This window comes from Euprymna scolopes, chromosome 19 (genome assembly GCF_053919585.1).
Source record: "Euprymna scolopes isolate OS-2025 chromosome 19, ASM5391958v1, whole genome shotgun sequence".
In the NCBI taxonomy this organism is placed as follows: Eukaryota; Metazoa; Mollusca; class Cephalopoda; order Sepiida; family Sepiolidae; genus Euprymna; species Euprymna scolopes.
Genome location: NC_136500.1, coordinates 81,486,700 through 81,501,633, shown reverse-complemented (window position 1 = coordinate 81,501,633; position 14,934 = coordinate 81,486,700). Strand labels below are relative to the sequence as shown.

At 30.6% G+C, this 14,934-nt stretch overlaps 1 protein-coding gene and 1 pseudogene across 2 annotated transcripts in view; both read left to right on the top strand.

Annotated features, from left to right (window-relative positions):
• Positions 1–14,934, top strand: part of LOC145239785 (alpha-parvin-like) — a 471,664-nt gene that overhangs the window by 349,053 nt on the left and 107,677 nt on the right. The gene's annotated exons all lie outside the window — the stretch shown is intronic.
• Positions 12,798–12,914, top strand: LOC145240496 (5S ribosomal RNA; annotated as a pseudogene).

Below are 14,934 nucleotides of genomic sequence, written 5' to 3'. Positions count from 1 at the left end.
TCTACTTCTTTGAAAAATCATTATCATGTTAAATTTAAAAACTTGTATTCTTCATCTAATGCAGTAAATGAACTCTGATGTAATGTGATGCTTCCATTCAATCTCGAAAGACTCCTGTAGGAGAAGCTGCGTGTATAATTGTGAGGCAAGGATTGCGCAATCCCAACCACACCTGTCCTGAATCGGCACTGTTTAAGTCAAGTGGCAAGGAGAAGTCCAGAACGACTGGAAACAATGCCGAGATAAACAAAGAGCACATACAGCACCTGGTTAGTACTAAGTGGTTACCCATTTAGTACTAACCAGGTTCAACGTTGCTCAATTTCGGTGATCCAGCGGGAACTGGTGTATCAGCATGATTATGCCGTATATAAAAAATAAAATCAGTCTCGTATTATTTGGATTATTCGGACTACTGCTCTCATCTTGAGTCTTATTTGCACAACATTTTGCTTGATGTAACCTCCAACCTTCTTCAGGTATATCATATCAAACTCGAGAATCTTTGTGGGCCCCATGGCATGATGGACAGCGCACATGGTAAAATTCAATTGTTAGTTACTCTTTTGGAGATTGAAGGTCCAATGCTCAGTGTGGGCGACGTTCAAAATACAATTGCAAATTACTTAGGACGTCTACCCAGTCATTTCCCCACCCGATGTTCACCAATAGTGTATTTAATTACAATTTATTGATGTACTTTTTTTCTTCTTTATAAAAGGATGCCGTTATTTTATTCTATTTTTTATTTTTTTAATCAAAAATATTTTTTGTTTCAAGGGAAGTAACTATGAACAAATACTGAATTAGATCTCTTTATATTAAGATAACGGCATGATTCTGACTTCGACAAAATATTTTCTGGAATGAATTAAATCGAATTGCACTTTATTCTTAACAATATGCTGCAATGATTCACAAAAATGTTGATGAACCAAATTGATGATAAAGGACAACAAAAGGACTTTTTTTTTTTTAGACAAGAAATGATGATCCGTGTTATTTAGATTGCTGTTCTAATCTGAGTATTATTTGCTGATCTTTCAGTTGATGAATTAATTCAGGTGTGTCTTGTATATAGAGAAATCAAGTTGATGTAGTGATTGCATGTGATTAAATGACTTACTGACTAAATAGTTTTCCAACGAATGATAAAAAAATATAAAAATTAAATATTTTTTATATAGTTTTAAAGGTTAAAAATCTTCTAAGACGATATATATATATATATATATATATATATATATATATATATATATATATATATAATGATGAGAATAATGAAAATAGTATTCTGACGAAATAGTGAAATAAAAAGGAACAAACCGAGTTATGTGTTCATCAACGTTTCGTCTTTATTTAGGAAGTCTAGAAATAAAGGCGAAACGTTGAACACATGTCAGTTTGTTCCTTTTAATTTCCCTCTCTCTCTCTCTCTCTCTATATATATATATATATATATATATATATATATATATATATATATATATATATGCTTACTGGTAGATAAACTCGACGTTGCCCAAGCTTGAATGAGGATAGACAGATGTTTCACACTCCTATATTTTTATTGTCATCGAAATCGGTGAAGTCACCCATTTTTCAACCAAATTGATTAATAGTTTGCTCTAATTAGAGACCCATAACGGTCCAGGAGAAAGCTTCACATGCCTCCCCGTAGTGAATTAGTGCACAATTGTAGTCTACATTACACTGTAGAGAACCTATTTATAAAATTTTTATATATAACAGCTTGAATTACAGTTCAAAATGCCAAGGTCAAATATCATGGTCCGATTGTGCTCTAAACGGAAACATTAATATTATATGTTGAGCCTTTTAGCTTGTGTGGTAATAAACCTTCTCAGATGCACTTGTGATGTTAGGCTGTATAAGGTGTTAACTTTAGTTTAAATCGCCTGTTCCTTCTTTCATCAGATTATTTTGATTATTGATACTTATCGAAGACATTCTGATACAAAACCTATCTAAGAACACTGCCAGATACATGAGGTATATTTCTGTGAAATTTCATAAAAAAAACTGCCCAGCCATTTCAGAGTCTATAGATAACTCGCTCACACACATAGTTCCTTTTATATAATAGTAGATATATATAAAGTATTTTTTTCCTTGCTCTGATATTGATATTAAAAGCCTACTTTTTCTATTTGAAAATTATTAAAACAAACTTCTTATACTCAGTCATGGATATGCAAGCGACTACATGAAGGGTAACTAATTTGCATATTCATTTGAAAAACGAGCGTTCATTAATTACTTATTTTTTTATGGTTCCTTATTTGATGATTGGTTTCATTTTACGATTACGCTGAATCCTATCTATGCATAGTTTCTATATTCCATATAATTGCATAGAATTTAAAATGAGAACTTTCTAGCACACAAAAATATTTTTTTTTGTGTGTGTGTGTGTATATATATATATATATATATTTGTGTGTGTGTGTATATATGTTATTTTTGTTTTACATATAAAACAGTAATCTACGCACATGCATGTTTCGGGATCCTATCTCTCTCTTCAGCGTAGCTTGACTGTTTCTAGGAATTGAACCTAAGACGATATGTATTATGGTCTAGTGTATTATCCATTATACCATAAAGTCCTAAATAATACATATGGTCTCAGGCTCGATTCCTATAAACAATCAAAAAGATAGGATCCCGAAACATGCATGTCCGTAAATTACTGTTTTATAAGTAAAATAAAAATACAAATAAATAAAATATTTGTTTACGTCCAAATAAAATATAGGCGATTTTCTAAGAAAAAAGATCTTCAAGCTGAAGCCGCTAATTAACCGTATTATCGTTTTAAAAAATCAGCAAGAAATCTATGTGTGTGCATCTCTCTCTCGCTCTCTCTCTCTCTCTCTCTCTCTCTCTCTATATATATATATATATATATATATATATATATATATAAAGTGACCTTGTTAGTGTGTGTGTGTGTGAAAAGTTTCTACCAAACTCCTTTCTAAATATTTGGTCTACAGAGTTGAAAATTGGTATATAGGGTATCTGAACCTGTAGCACACTTTCGATGTTACTTTTAGCCGGCAAAAATTGCTGCTAAGGGGTCAAAATTGAAAACAAAACAGTTGACGTTAGTAGATCTAATAGAAAAGCATTTGTAAGACTTGCTCCTAAATTTGACAAAATACTACCTCTGATTAGTTTAATTGCATAGTGAGGAATTTTTATCAGGCAAAATTTTTCATTAATTTCATCACTATTTTCTGATTGTGGAAGATTGATGTTTTTGTCATGGGATGTTGAAGCAACTTGCCTTTCTCTTAACACAATTAACTTTCTAGATCTTTTCACGGCAGATTTATCGAAAGGTCTAAGTTGAAAACGGTCTTTGGGTACTACTTTATTTCTTTGCCCCTTTAAATATTTTCGCTTTTCAAGAGGAGCCTGAAGTATACAATTCGACAAATGTTAATTCTGATCCACTCTGATCTTTTTCAAATAAAAATAAAAAACTGCAAGAGTTTCTTTTCTCGTCAGCTTACATAAAATACAAGTATAGAAATTAACTTAATTTGTATGATATCATCATCCAAAAAGATAAAAGAAAAAAAAAAGATGAAAATAAACTTACTTTCTGTTTGAGTTATATATTTATTTTATTTTCCGAGATGTACAAAAGACAAAAATGAAAAACAAAAAATTAGGCGCAATGCCACTCAAAAATTTGGGGAAGGGAGGGGGGATCTTTGGTCATCCTCGTTACTATACCTTTTGTTGGTTTATGCTAGTCCTAGATAGGGTTATCATTCACCACGATACTGCAAACACACAAGTGGTCGTCCTTAAGATTCTCTGAATCGGATTATTTTTTTTAATTAAGTATATTATTTGAGGGTAAACAGTTACATATGGTCGCTACAAACAGCCATCTGTTTCAGTCAATGAGACTTCCTCAGGCGACCTTGAACTGTTTACCCTTAAATAAAAAATATTTTGCTCTTGTTATTGAGCACATCTAACAACCTTGTTGTATTCATTAGTCCCGAATTTTGAACATTACAATGTTATAAACATTGTCCAAACGATCTAAACTCCATTTTTATTTTTTTATTTTTTATTTTATTTTATTTATTTATTTATTTTTGCACAAAGAGCATTGCTTTTTACACTAGCGGCAGTTTATTTCGTTCCTTAATATGCTCAACCCAAGATAGGGATCACATTTAAATATAGATAAGTCATCTACACTATTTTACCAAAAAGAATCGTCAGATTGAATATCATAACTAATACATAAGTGTTTAAATACAGTACTTACCTAATAGCTAAATATTTTGGTTTCAGTTCTAGCTGATGGCACCCAAGTCATATTTCTTTTTAAAACTTGTGAAATCATTACTATATATTGGGTACAATATAATAACCAATAGATAATTGGTTCTATAATAATAAATATGAAATCTGCATGAATTAAAATACCATATTTAGGCGTATTTTACGACTGGGAAACACTGGGTGGCGTCCTAGTAACTTGATAGAAAGTAGAGTGTTATGTTATATTCAATGGAGAAGATGAACCTGCGAATTTTGTTGAATAATTACTGTGTATAGAAATAGTTCGTTTCCGACTCATTTTTAGAAAAATATTTACAAAATGTTTATTTTATTATATTGTAAGAAAATAAAGGAAATTATGTTTGCCAAGACATAAAATGCAAAAAGATTTAATTATTTGCATATTTGTTTTAAACCTCGATTAAAACACATGTAGAACTTAAACAAAACCGATTATGTGTTTGTGTAGATTAAAAAATTAACCGGGTAAAATGAAGCCCCAATTTATTAGTTTTTTGAAAAAATTTTGAATGAAAAATTTTGCAATGTTTCTTTTTTTATTGATGCTCATTTAGTTTTCTGAAAATAACAGATATATCAAACAAACGAAAAAAAAAAAAAATGGATTATATTTTAATATTTTTTCTTCAAAACGCAACGTTAATATGGCATGCTTATTTTTTTCATTTAACACCGGCATTAGTCAGTATATTGAATTTTTTCAATGTTTTAAGTTCATTTGCTCAAAAAACAAAGTCTTAGAAAAAATATTTTGTTATTCTTTATGTAATAACTTTATCTGCATAGACAGTCTTATTCCAAAATCGACCTACTCTAATATATATATATATATATATATATATATATATATATATATATAAACGACTATATGTCTGTCTGTCTTCATATTTTCAAACTCTATCTCGTTCAAAACTAAAAGTCACAGAACGGCGATAGGGGCTTCAAATGATTGGATTTTTTGATGGGTCTTTAGCCGGTTAAAATTGTTTTAAAATAGCTTTTACAGGGTCAAAAATGGGTCAAAATTGAAAAATCATTATACATTTTGTATATTCATCTTAGTTTATTTTTATTTTTTAATCGGTTTATGTGTGTCCCGTTAATAGTGGTAACGTCACCAGCTTTGAATGCTACAGTTTCGGTTTCGATTCTAGCTGATAGCATCTAAATATTTTTTGCTTTTGAAATCACGACTGTAATTATATATATGAAATCTGGACAAATTAAAATATATTTAAGCATATTTTATGCCCAGGCAAAGCCGCGGCCACCCCGCTAGTGTATATATATATATATATATATATATATATATATATATATATATATATAAGTGGTATGTACCTGGCATTAGCAGGCTGAGGGTTTAGTCACATATTAAGATAAATATCTCATGATTTTCTTGTAAGTGGACCACATGTTGAATTTATAGAAGCATAAAACTCATTCATTTTCGTCTATGGAAATTAAGTGGGAGATAACTCTCACAGCTTAAATAAACTTACTTGCGTTTTTAAAGGCAACTAGTGTGGGCTAATAATTGAAAATAAATCAAAAGTAAATTAAATAAATCAACTTTAAATAATACTTCTAAATAGAACAATAACGGCAATTCTATTACAACAAACAAATAACAACGTGAAGCTAATTATTAAAATAGTTTTTCTTTAATGTAATATGCAAATAAGCTTACTTAGAGAATGTAGATTTCAATAGACTAAATAGTATATATAGAAATTATGATAGAATGATAGTGTGAACGTCCGTTTTTGGTATAAAAATTAATTTGTGAAAACAGTATGTCTTTTGTACATATTAATCAAATTGCGAACAAACTGACAGGAATACAACTTTATTATGATAGAAGATATTGTATTAATAAAAATGTGAAATCTACATAACCATTCCATCGTTATCTATATATTTATAGGATAGTGTGTGTATTTTGTGTATCATGCTTACATCCGAGTGACTGTCGTTTAATTGCTATGGACTTCCATTTCTTGTAATAAATAATTTTACCAAGAATTCTTTATAAGTTTTGGTTTCAGTTTCGAATTAAGCTGGTGCACCCCAGTCATATGGATATATATTTTTTTATTTTTGAAGTCACAACTTTATAATACTATAAGAATCGATAGAAAATTGACTCTATAATAATATATAGGCAATCTGCATAAATTAGAATAACAAAAGAGCTACAATAATATCAGAACGTCTCCATTTATGCTGAACATCTACAGAATGCCAACAACAATATATTACATATGAAAGAGTCCACTGTGGAATTTCCACAGGTCCCGCTAGTATGAATTAATTTGCTTCAATTTGTGTCTGTTACACTTCTGCATTGTATTGCCTTGTACATTAACCTCTGATATATTTTTAAAATTTTCGAGTAAACATAACATTCATGCGCAAAAAAAAACCCCAAAAAAATGACCTGAATAAGCGTATATTTGCTAGTAATACACTTTATTCATAGAACCCCTGTGATATGCGAAATATTATATAATGATAAAATAAGCATGACAAAAAATATTATAAACAAAAAACAAAAAAAAACTAGTAGGACTACCCAGTGCTACTTGGGATCCGAATTTCCCTAAATCACATAGATTACAAAGATAATAAATAAAAGGTAAAACTAAATTACTTTCAGGTATTTTATATATTTAAAATGACTACTTTTGAGTAAGAAAGTTTCACAATCGTAAACACAAAACTTTTATTAATCTATTAGTTAGATATATGTATATATACTTCTATGTATAAGATTCACTTCTGAACTCATGAGCCAGTCATTATGAATTATATATTCTAGGCAACATGGTGAATAACATGGGCATATTTTTTTGTAAATTTTACCATTTAAGGGGCATTTATCTTTCTTAAATTAAGTGATATACAAAAAAAAAAAAAATAAATAAAATAAATAATAGAGAAAAAATTACTTTCCATCAAATTTTTAGTTATAAAATTTTAACCAGATTAGTGTGTGCATGCATAAGCATCAATAATATGTATGCACAGGATAAATATTTGAGCTAATGAACTTAACATTAAGGATACATATTCTAGGCAACATGGTGAGTAATGAGGGGTATATTATCATTAGTTCTCATGTAGGTAATTTTCAGAGATTTCTCACTGTGACAACAACTAGTGATGCTATCTGGAGCCTAGGTGACAAGAAGTCACCTCAGATTTCCAGTACTTTCCACTTTTGATAATTTTTGCAAATGAATTTGTGTTATTACAACGGTCCTTTGCCACTGACTTTTCGCTAGCAATGACCATTGGTCTTCACTGGAATTTGAGTGGCTATAAACCTCCACAAAGATTATTATTTTGTACATTTTACCATTTAAATAACATGTCCCAAAACCGCACCATACTTCAAAAAAAAAAAAAAAAAAGATAAATTCTAATACTATACATATTGCTTATATCCGTCAGAGTGTCTAGCCCTCCTACTTTATATGAAAGTTGCTGTATTTACTCTAGACTCCCCAACAATGTATCCATCATAACCCTTTTACCACCTCCCAGGCTGCGGACCAGAAGCTGGAGTTTGGGAGCCGTAAACATCTATATATTAATATGATAATGTGCATATTATTTTGTGTGTCACGCTTACATTTTTTTCTTCCGAGTGAATGTCGTTTAATTGTTATGTACTTCCATTTCTTGTAATAAATAATTTTACCAAGAATTATTCATAAGTTTTGGTTTCGGTTTCAGCTGATGACACTTAAGTCATCTATATTTTTTAATAAATAATTTTACCAAGAATTCTTTATAAGTTTTGGTTTCGGTGTCGATCCAAGCTGATGCACCCCAGTCATATGGATATATTTTTTTTTTAATTTTTGAAATCACAACTTTATAATATATAAGAATCGATAGAAAATTGACTATATAATAATATATACAAAATCTGCATAAATTAGAATATCACTTTTAAGCATATTTTACGACCGGGCTATGCCGGGCGTCCCTGTTAGCTTAGATAAATACTTTTGCAGTTTTAACAAAAGAGCTACAATAATATCAGAGCATTTCCATTTACGCTAAACATCCACAGAATGCCGACATCAATATATTATATATGAAAGTGTCCACTGTGGAATTTCCACAGGTTCTGCTTGTTATTTAAGTTATTAAACAGATCAAACGCTGCTCTCTGGAGAGATAGTAGAAATCATCACTTATCAATTTCTATACAGGATTTACTCTTAAATGTCAGATTACAGCAAAGCTCTTGGCTACACAGTAGTTGAGGTTTTACCCTCTGATGCTTAAATGTAAAGCGACTCTGCCGATTTAATACTTTAAACTGACAAATAGAAACTTGAAAATATTTTCCAAAAAATATTAACAAAAGATTAAAATGGCGAAATGCATTCTGGTCTATATAATTTCGTGTTTAAATTTATTTCTCTATATCATTTGATTTTATGTTATTGAAATGTTTTATTTTAATAAATATCAGACTAAAGATCAATAAAATAATTCGATGTACATTTATTAAAGTTACGTATAGGTGAGAAATATATATAGATGTCAAGTTTATATTGTTTAATGACTTTTTTCTGTTTTTGTTTTATGATTTTTTTTTTTTTTTTCAAATCAAGATAAATATGTTTTTAAGAATAAATCAATTATAACAAATAAATGTTTTCTTAAAAGGACCTTAGCTGCTGTGATGTCATTTGTTCAGCTTTTCGGTACCTTTCAGCATATTACGTAAACTGCCCAGAAAATTCTGAAGACAACGGTCCTTATTCTGCATAAATACCTAAACAATTTTTCTCTCCATTTTTCATTTCCTATCTGCTTTTTTTTCTGTCTATGACTAATGGTTCACAAAAATACCCACAAAGTTTGTTTTAATTTTTAAACGCATAGACAAATGGTGTGCACATTACATATCTCTGTCGCCTTCATTGTATACGTGACCTTAGTATTTCTTAAAGATTCTTGAACTTAGTAAAACGGTGTATAGGGGAAAGCAACAGACAAACAGTTTAAGTGGGATAAGAGAAAAAGTTTAGCTGAGTAATGGGATGAGGTTAGAAAGGATAAATGTGTAAGGGTGTTTTTTTGAGGGGGTGTAAGGGAGGGGTGCGGTCACAATCTGATAGTCAGGCAAAGAAGTTCAGGGATCCTGGTGTGAAAGTACAAAATAATACTTTTCTCGGAATTTGGTGAAGTCAATCTCATTCATTTGGGCATTTAGGCAATCTCAAATATTCTTTGTTTTGCATCTGCCCTCTAAGAAAAAGGAAATACCATTCTCTTCGCAGACGAGGTGTGGATGGAGGCAGGGTACTGGATGGTAGTTGTGTGTGTGTGTGCGCGCGCGCGTGGTGTGGGAGGGTACAAGAGGAATAAGGGCCATCATGGTGGAGCCTGGCCTTCCCTTCCAGACCCAAGAGTAATGGGAACAGGTGATGTCTGCTGCAGCTGTGCCACTACTGTCAAAGAGAATTCTTGATGCATGTTTTTTTCTTTCTTTATTATGTAGGTGAAGAGTGAAAATAATACTAGCACACACGCATATATATACACACACACACACACACACACACACACATATATATATATATATATATATCTGAGAATTCAAAGTTAAATAAAATTTTATTACATCATCAGATTAATACGAGGGGTAGGGGAAGGTAAAGGAATGTCTTTAAGCTATGGCATTTCGAAGTCTGATTCTTCTATTCAAAAGAGTATACAAAGCCAGGTTAATATATCCACTAAAAGCTGGCATAAGGACAGTAGCTTGGAAATAAGATAAAGATAAACTATATGTATATAGCTGCAGGAAGGATGCCGATAGTATAGATAGAAAAAGATATGGTAAATAGGGACATATACAGGAGAGTAGAGAAATACGAAAATACATATAATGTACAGTGAAAAAATACAGGAATAAAGCAGAAAAATGAAAAGGCAAATGAAAAATAGGTTATATATATATATATATATATATATATATATATATATATATATATAGTTGAGTGATACAAAATTTTATTAGAGTTTTCAAAAGGATAAGTGGAGTCATTATATATATATATATATATATATATATATAAACAAAAGTAGTATAAACTTTAGAAGTTTAGCAAAGTAAAGTCTGTATCCGGCGAGTTGAAAAATAGTTCATAAGATATTGAGCCGATGGTAAAAAATTCATGTTGAAAGTCCAGAATTGAGGTATCCTGATATTGTAAATCAACAATTAAACATAGATATGTATGCATGGTTATAAATTAGTATCCTCAGAGAAAGCGGTAGAGAAATTAAATAATATATATATATTATATATTATTATTTCATATATCCACATAAAATATTATCAAGAAATATATTTTATATATCGATTTTCAGTATTTACTCTGCAGTGCTCGGTATTTGAGTAGAGCTAGGTAGTAAGTTATGAAAATATGTTGCAATTAAGCTACATAGACACTTGTGCATTTCATCATATAGTGAATTGTCAAGCTAAAATGCTTAATTATTTTATTAGAAGAAAGAATCAGAAGAGGATTTAACGAAGGCATTCAATATGTGTGTGTGTGGTGAAAAAAAGGTATGAATGGTAGTATTTGATTACTTGTGGCTTTAATACTGTGTAACCTTGAACTTTCATCACTTTTATGAATCAGTTTGACTTATTCTCATCATCTTTTATTTGTTTTAAGAAAATTAATAAAAATAATATTTGTATAAATAAATCATAATTTTTGCATAATTGTCTAAATTTGCTTTTCTTTTTCTCTTTTTCATTCTTTTTGTTTGTATCTTCCAACCTTGAACTTTCATCACTCATATGAATTAAGAATACTTTTTCTCCCATGGTCCTTTGCTTTCTGTTCAGCTCAACTTTTGTTTTTTTATCATCCAATTTCTAATTTTTTCGTAATTGTCTGATTAAAAAGAAACAAAATTGTACATATTAAATGATGTATTGTATCTACATTGCTTAGCATGTCCCAGAGATTTTACCAAACTGCCTTGAACATACCCTATTAACATTTTTTTTATTAATTAAAAAAAAAAAAAAAAAAATTTGTTTTGTATACCTTATTGGTCCCACAACAAAGGAGAGATTGGTTCTAATATTTTACTTCCATTCGTCCATTCCTCAATAACCATGCCTTGGATCTTTTTGAAATTTTGCACAAACATTAGTCATGATGAAAATAAATTTTTACCAGAACAGGATAACTTTGGTTGCCCGCTAGGGGACATTGTAGGAGTAAAACTGCCCCAAATCGTTCATTTGTTCGCACAATGAAATCATCCAGTGTACATGGGACAGACTAGCAAGAAAGATTCAGAGTTTTAGTAGTGTGCTGATGATGTCTATCGCTTGCAAAGATGACCATGTAATTGCTCTGTTAGACCGATAGAGCTCTAAAGTATTTTCCTCATGTTTAACACCTGTGGGATGATTCTGTAGCACAGTTGATGACTGCTCTGTCCTTTTTATTGTACGTTTCCTTTTGCATTCTTCATTTTGTGTAGATTCAGCAATTGTAGCCCCTTTTTGAATTGTGGCACGCCAGGAACATCTGTCTTGGGTTAGTGTAGTAGAAATGTCAGGTTTATAGGGCTCAATTAGTGTGTGTGTGTGTATAGATATTAAATTAATATTAGGACTATTGTGAACTTGAGATAGCAAGTTGATGCATTGATTGCAGGTGATTAAATAACTTACTAAATAGTTTTCCAACAAATGACAAAAAAATCTAAAAATTCAATAAGTTTTTATTTATATAGTTTTGAATGGTTAAAAAACTTCCAAGACTATATATAGGCCTCCTTCAGTCTGGACAGACTATGGATACCCATGGTAAGGGTGCCTGCACGTGATATTTCTGTGGCATTTATCTATTTTATTTTTACTTTCATCGTATTTTTCTTTGGTTTTGATACCCCGAAATTCGAAGCTATCTCTTTACAATCCTTCCTTTTCATAATCTATCAAACTTTCATAAATCAGAGTCGATTTTCTGTAGGCTGTTTTTGAACCCAGTCAACGACGGGTACTTTTGCTCGTATATATATATATATATATATAAGTATGGTAAGGCTTCTTTCAGTCTGGATGGTAAGGGTGCCTGCGCGTTAAATTTTTGTGGCAAGAGTTGCGCAATCTGCAACCACACCTCTCCTGAGTCGACATTGTTGAATACCAGTGGCAACTGAAGGTTCAGGACGACTGGAAACAATGCTGAGTGAAGCGGAAAGCACATATAGTGCCTAGAATTCCCAAATGGTCACCCATCTGGTACTAGCCAGGCTCAACATTGCCTAACTTTGGTGATCTGACGAGAACCGGTGTGTCAACGTGATTATGCTGTATATATATATATATATATATATATATACACACACACACAAACACATGTATGTATATATATATATGCGGCATAATCACGTTGACACACCGGTTCTCGTCAGATCACCGAAGTTAAGCAACGTTGAGCCTGGCTAATACCAGATGGGTGACCATTTGGGAATTCTAGGCGCTGTATGTGCTCTCCGCTTATCTCGGCATTGTTTCCAGTCGTCTTGTACCTCAACTTGCCACTGGTATGCAACAATGTTGACTCAGGAGAGGCGTGGTTAGAGGTTGCGCAAGTCTTGCCACACAAATTTCACGCGCAGGCACCCTTACAATGGGTATCCATAGTCTGTCAAGACTGAAGGAAGCCTTCATATATATATATATATATATATATATATATATACACACACACACACGCACAAACACGTGTATATACTAGTAACCGCCCAGCATTGCCTGATCATAAAATACACTTAACCATGATATTTTGATTTATGCAGATTTTGTAATTATTATTATAGAGCTAGTATTCTATTGAATATTATATTGTACCAAACATATAGTAGTGATTTCAGAAGTTAAAACAAATAAAACTATGATTGTGTGCCATCAAGTAGAATGAAAACCAAAACATAACTCTCCAACATTATTCGTTACCATCTCAGTTATGTTCATACGCATATAAAAACTTGAAAAATAACCTTGTTAAACATATAAATGTATATTTTTGCATGTAGAAGTAAAATGCTTAGTCAACTTAGACCTACCAAGTTCCAATTTTTTTTTTTCAATGTTGACTCTTTATCATCTATTTTTACAGTCGAAGTTGTTCTATAGATCCAAATCCCTTATATATTAGGTTTCAAGTCGTTAAGCCAAAAACTTTGACCGTTTTGCACACAGATACAGTCACTTATGTGTGTGTGTGTGTGTGTGGAGGAACAAACCTAGTTATGTGTTCATCAACGTGTTGTCTTTATTTCTAGACTTCCTCTGGAAATAAAGACGAAACGTTGATAAACACAAAACTCGGTTTATTCCTTTTTATTTCTCTATTTCGTCGGAATACTATTTGCTTGCATTATTCTCATATGTGTGTGTGTGTGTACATATATATATATATATATAGCAATTAATGACTTAATTGCCATATATATTTCCATAACTTACTACCTAGCTCTTCATATGTGTTGAGCACTGTTGAAGTAAATACTGAAAATTTACGCTTAAAATTGTATCTTTATATATTAATTTATGTGATTAAATGAAGTAATCATATATATACAGGGTGTCCATAAAGTCCGTGTGCGCCTTAAAATATTTATAATTTTATTTGTGATTGCAATGGAAATAACATGTAAAAAGGATTTGATTTTGGAACAATTCATTTAAAAAAAAATTGCACACGGACTTTATGGACACCTTGCATATATATATATATATATATATATATATATATATATATATATATATATACTTTTAGTAAGGAATATATTCTATATGTTTCAGTACTGCAGTTAAAAAAAAAAAAAAAAAAAAAAAATTAATAGATTATGTCAGATTACTCGAGATGTAATCGATAAATGTTAATATGCTGATGAAGGAAATCTACCTTTTGGAAGTTTTATTTGAATATAATTTAGCTAATAAAATTGATTTGCAGAAACGAGCATGCATAAAATAGACATTTTTGAATATTTCAGGAATTTGATTTGTATATTTGAAATTATAATTAGTATTTTGAATTTTTAGAATCTATTATATATATATATATATATATATATATTAGTGATGGGACGATTCCAATATTTTTTCCGATTCCGATACAATTACCAATATTGTGCTAAATTCCCGATTCAATTACCAATTCCGATTCTTTATAAATCTTTAATAATTTAACTATAAGATTATTATTTTCCCCAATATTCGTAAAAACAAATGTTTAATATGCAGATATTTTCCTAGACATAAAAATACACTTGTGAAGGATGATTTATCGATTTTAGCTTTACTGGTATTTTGAAATCAATAAACATTTATTATTTTATCATTATTACCAGCAATGGAAGATTTTGCTTTAAATAAAGTCAAATAAAAAAAAAAGACAATTAAAAGAATCGTTTTGGCATCGGAAAATAGGCATCAATTTTTCTGATTCTGATACCTCAAAATCTTCCGATTTTTCCGATTCCGATTAATCGTCACAACAC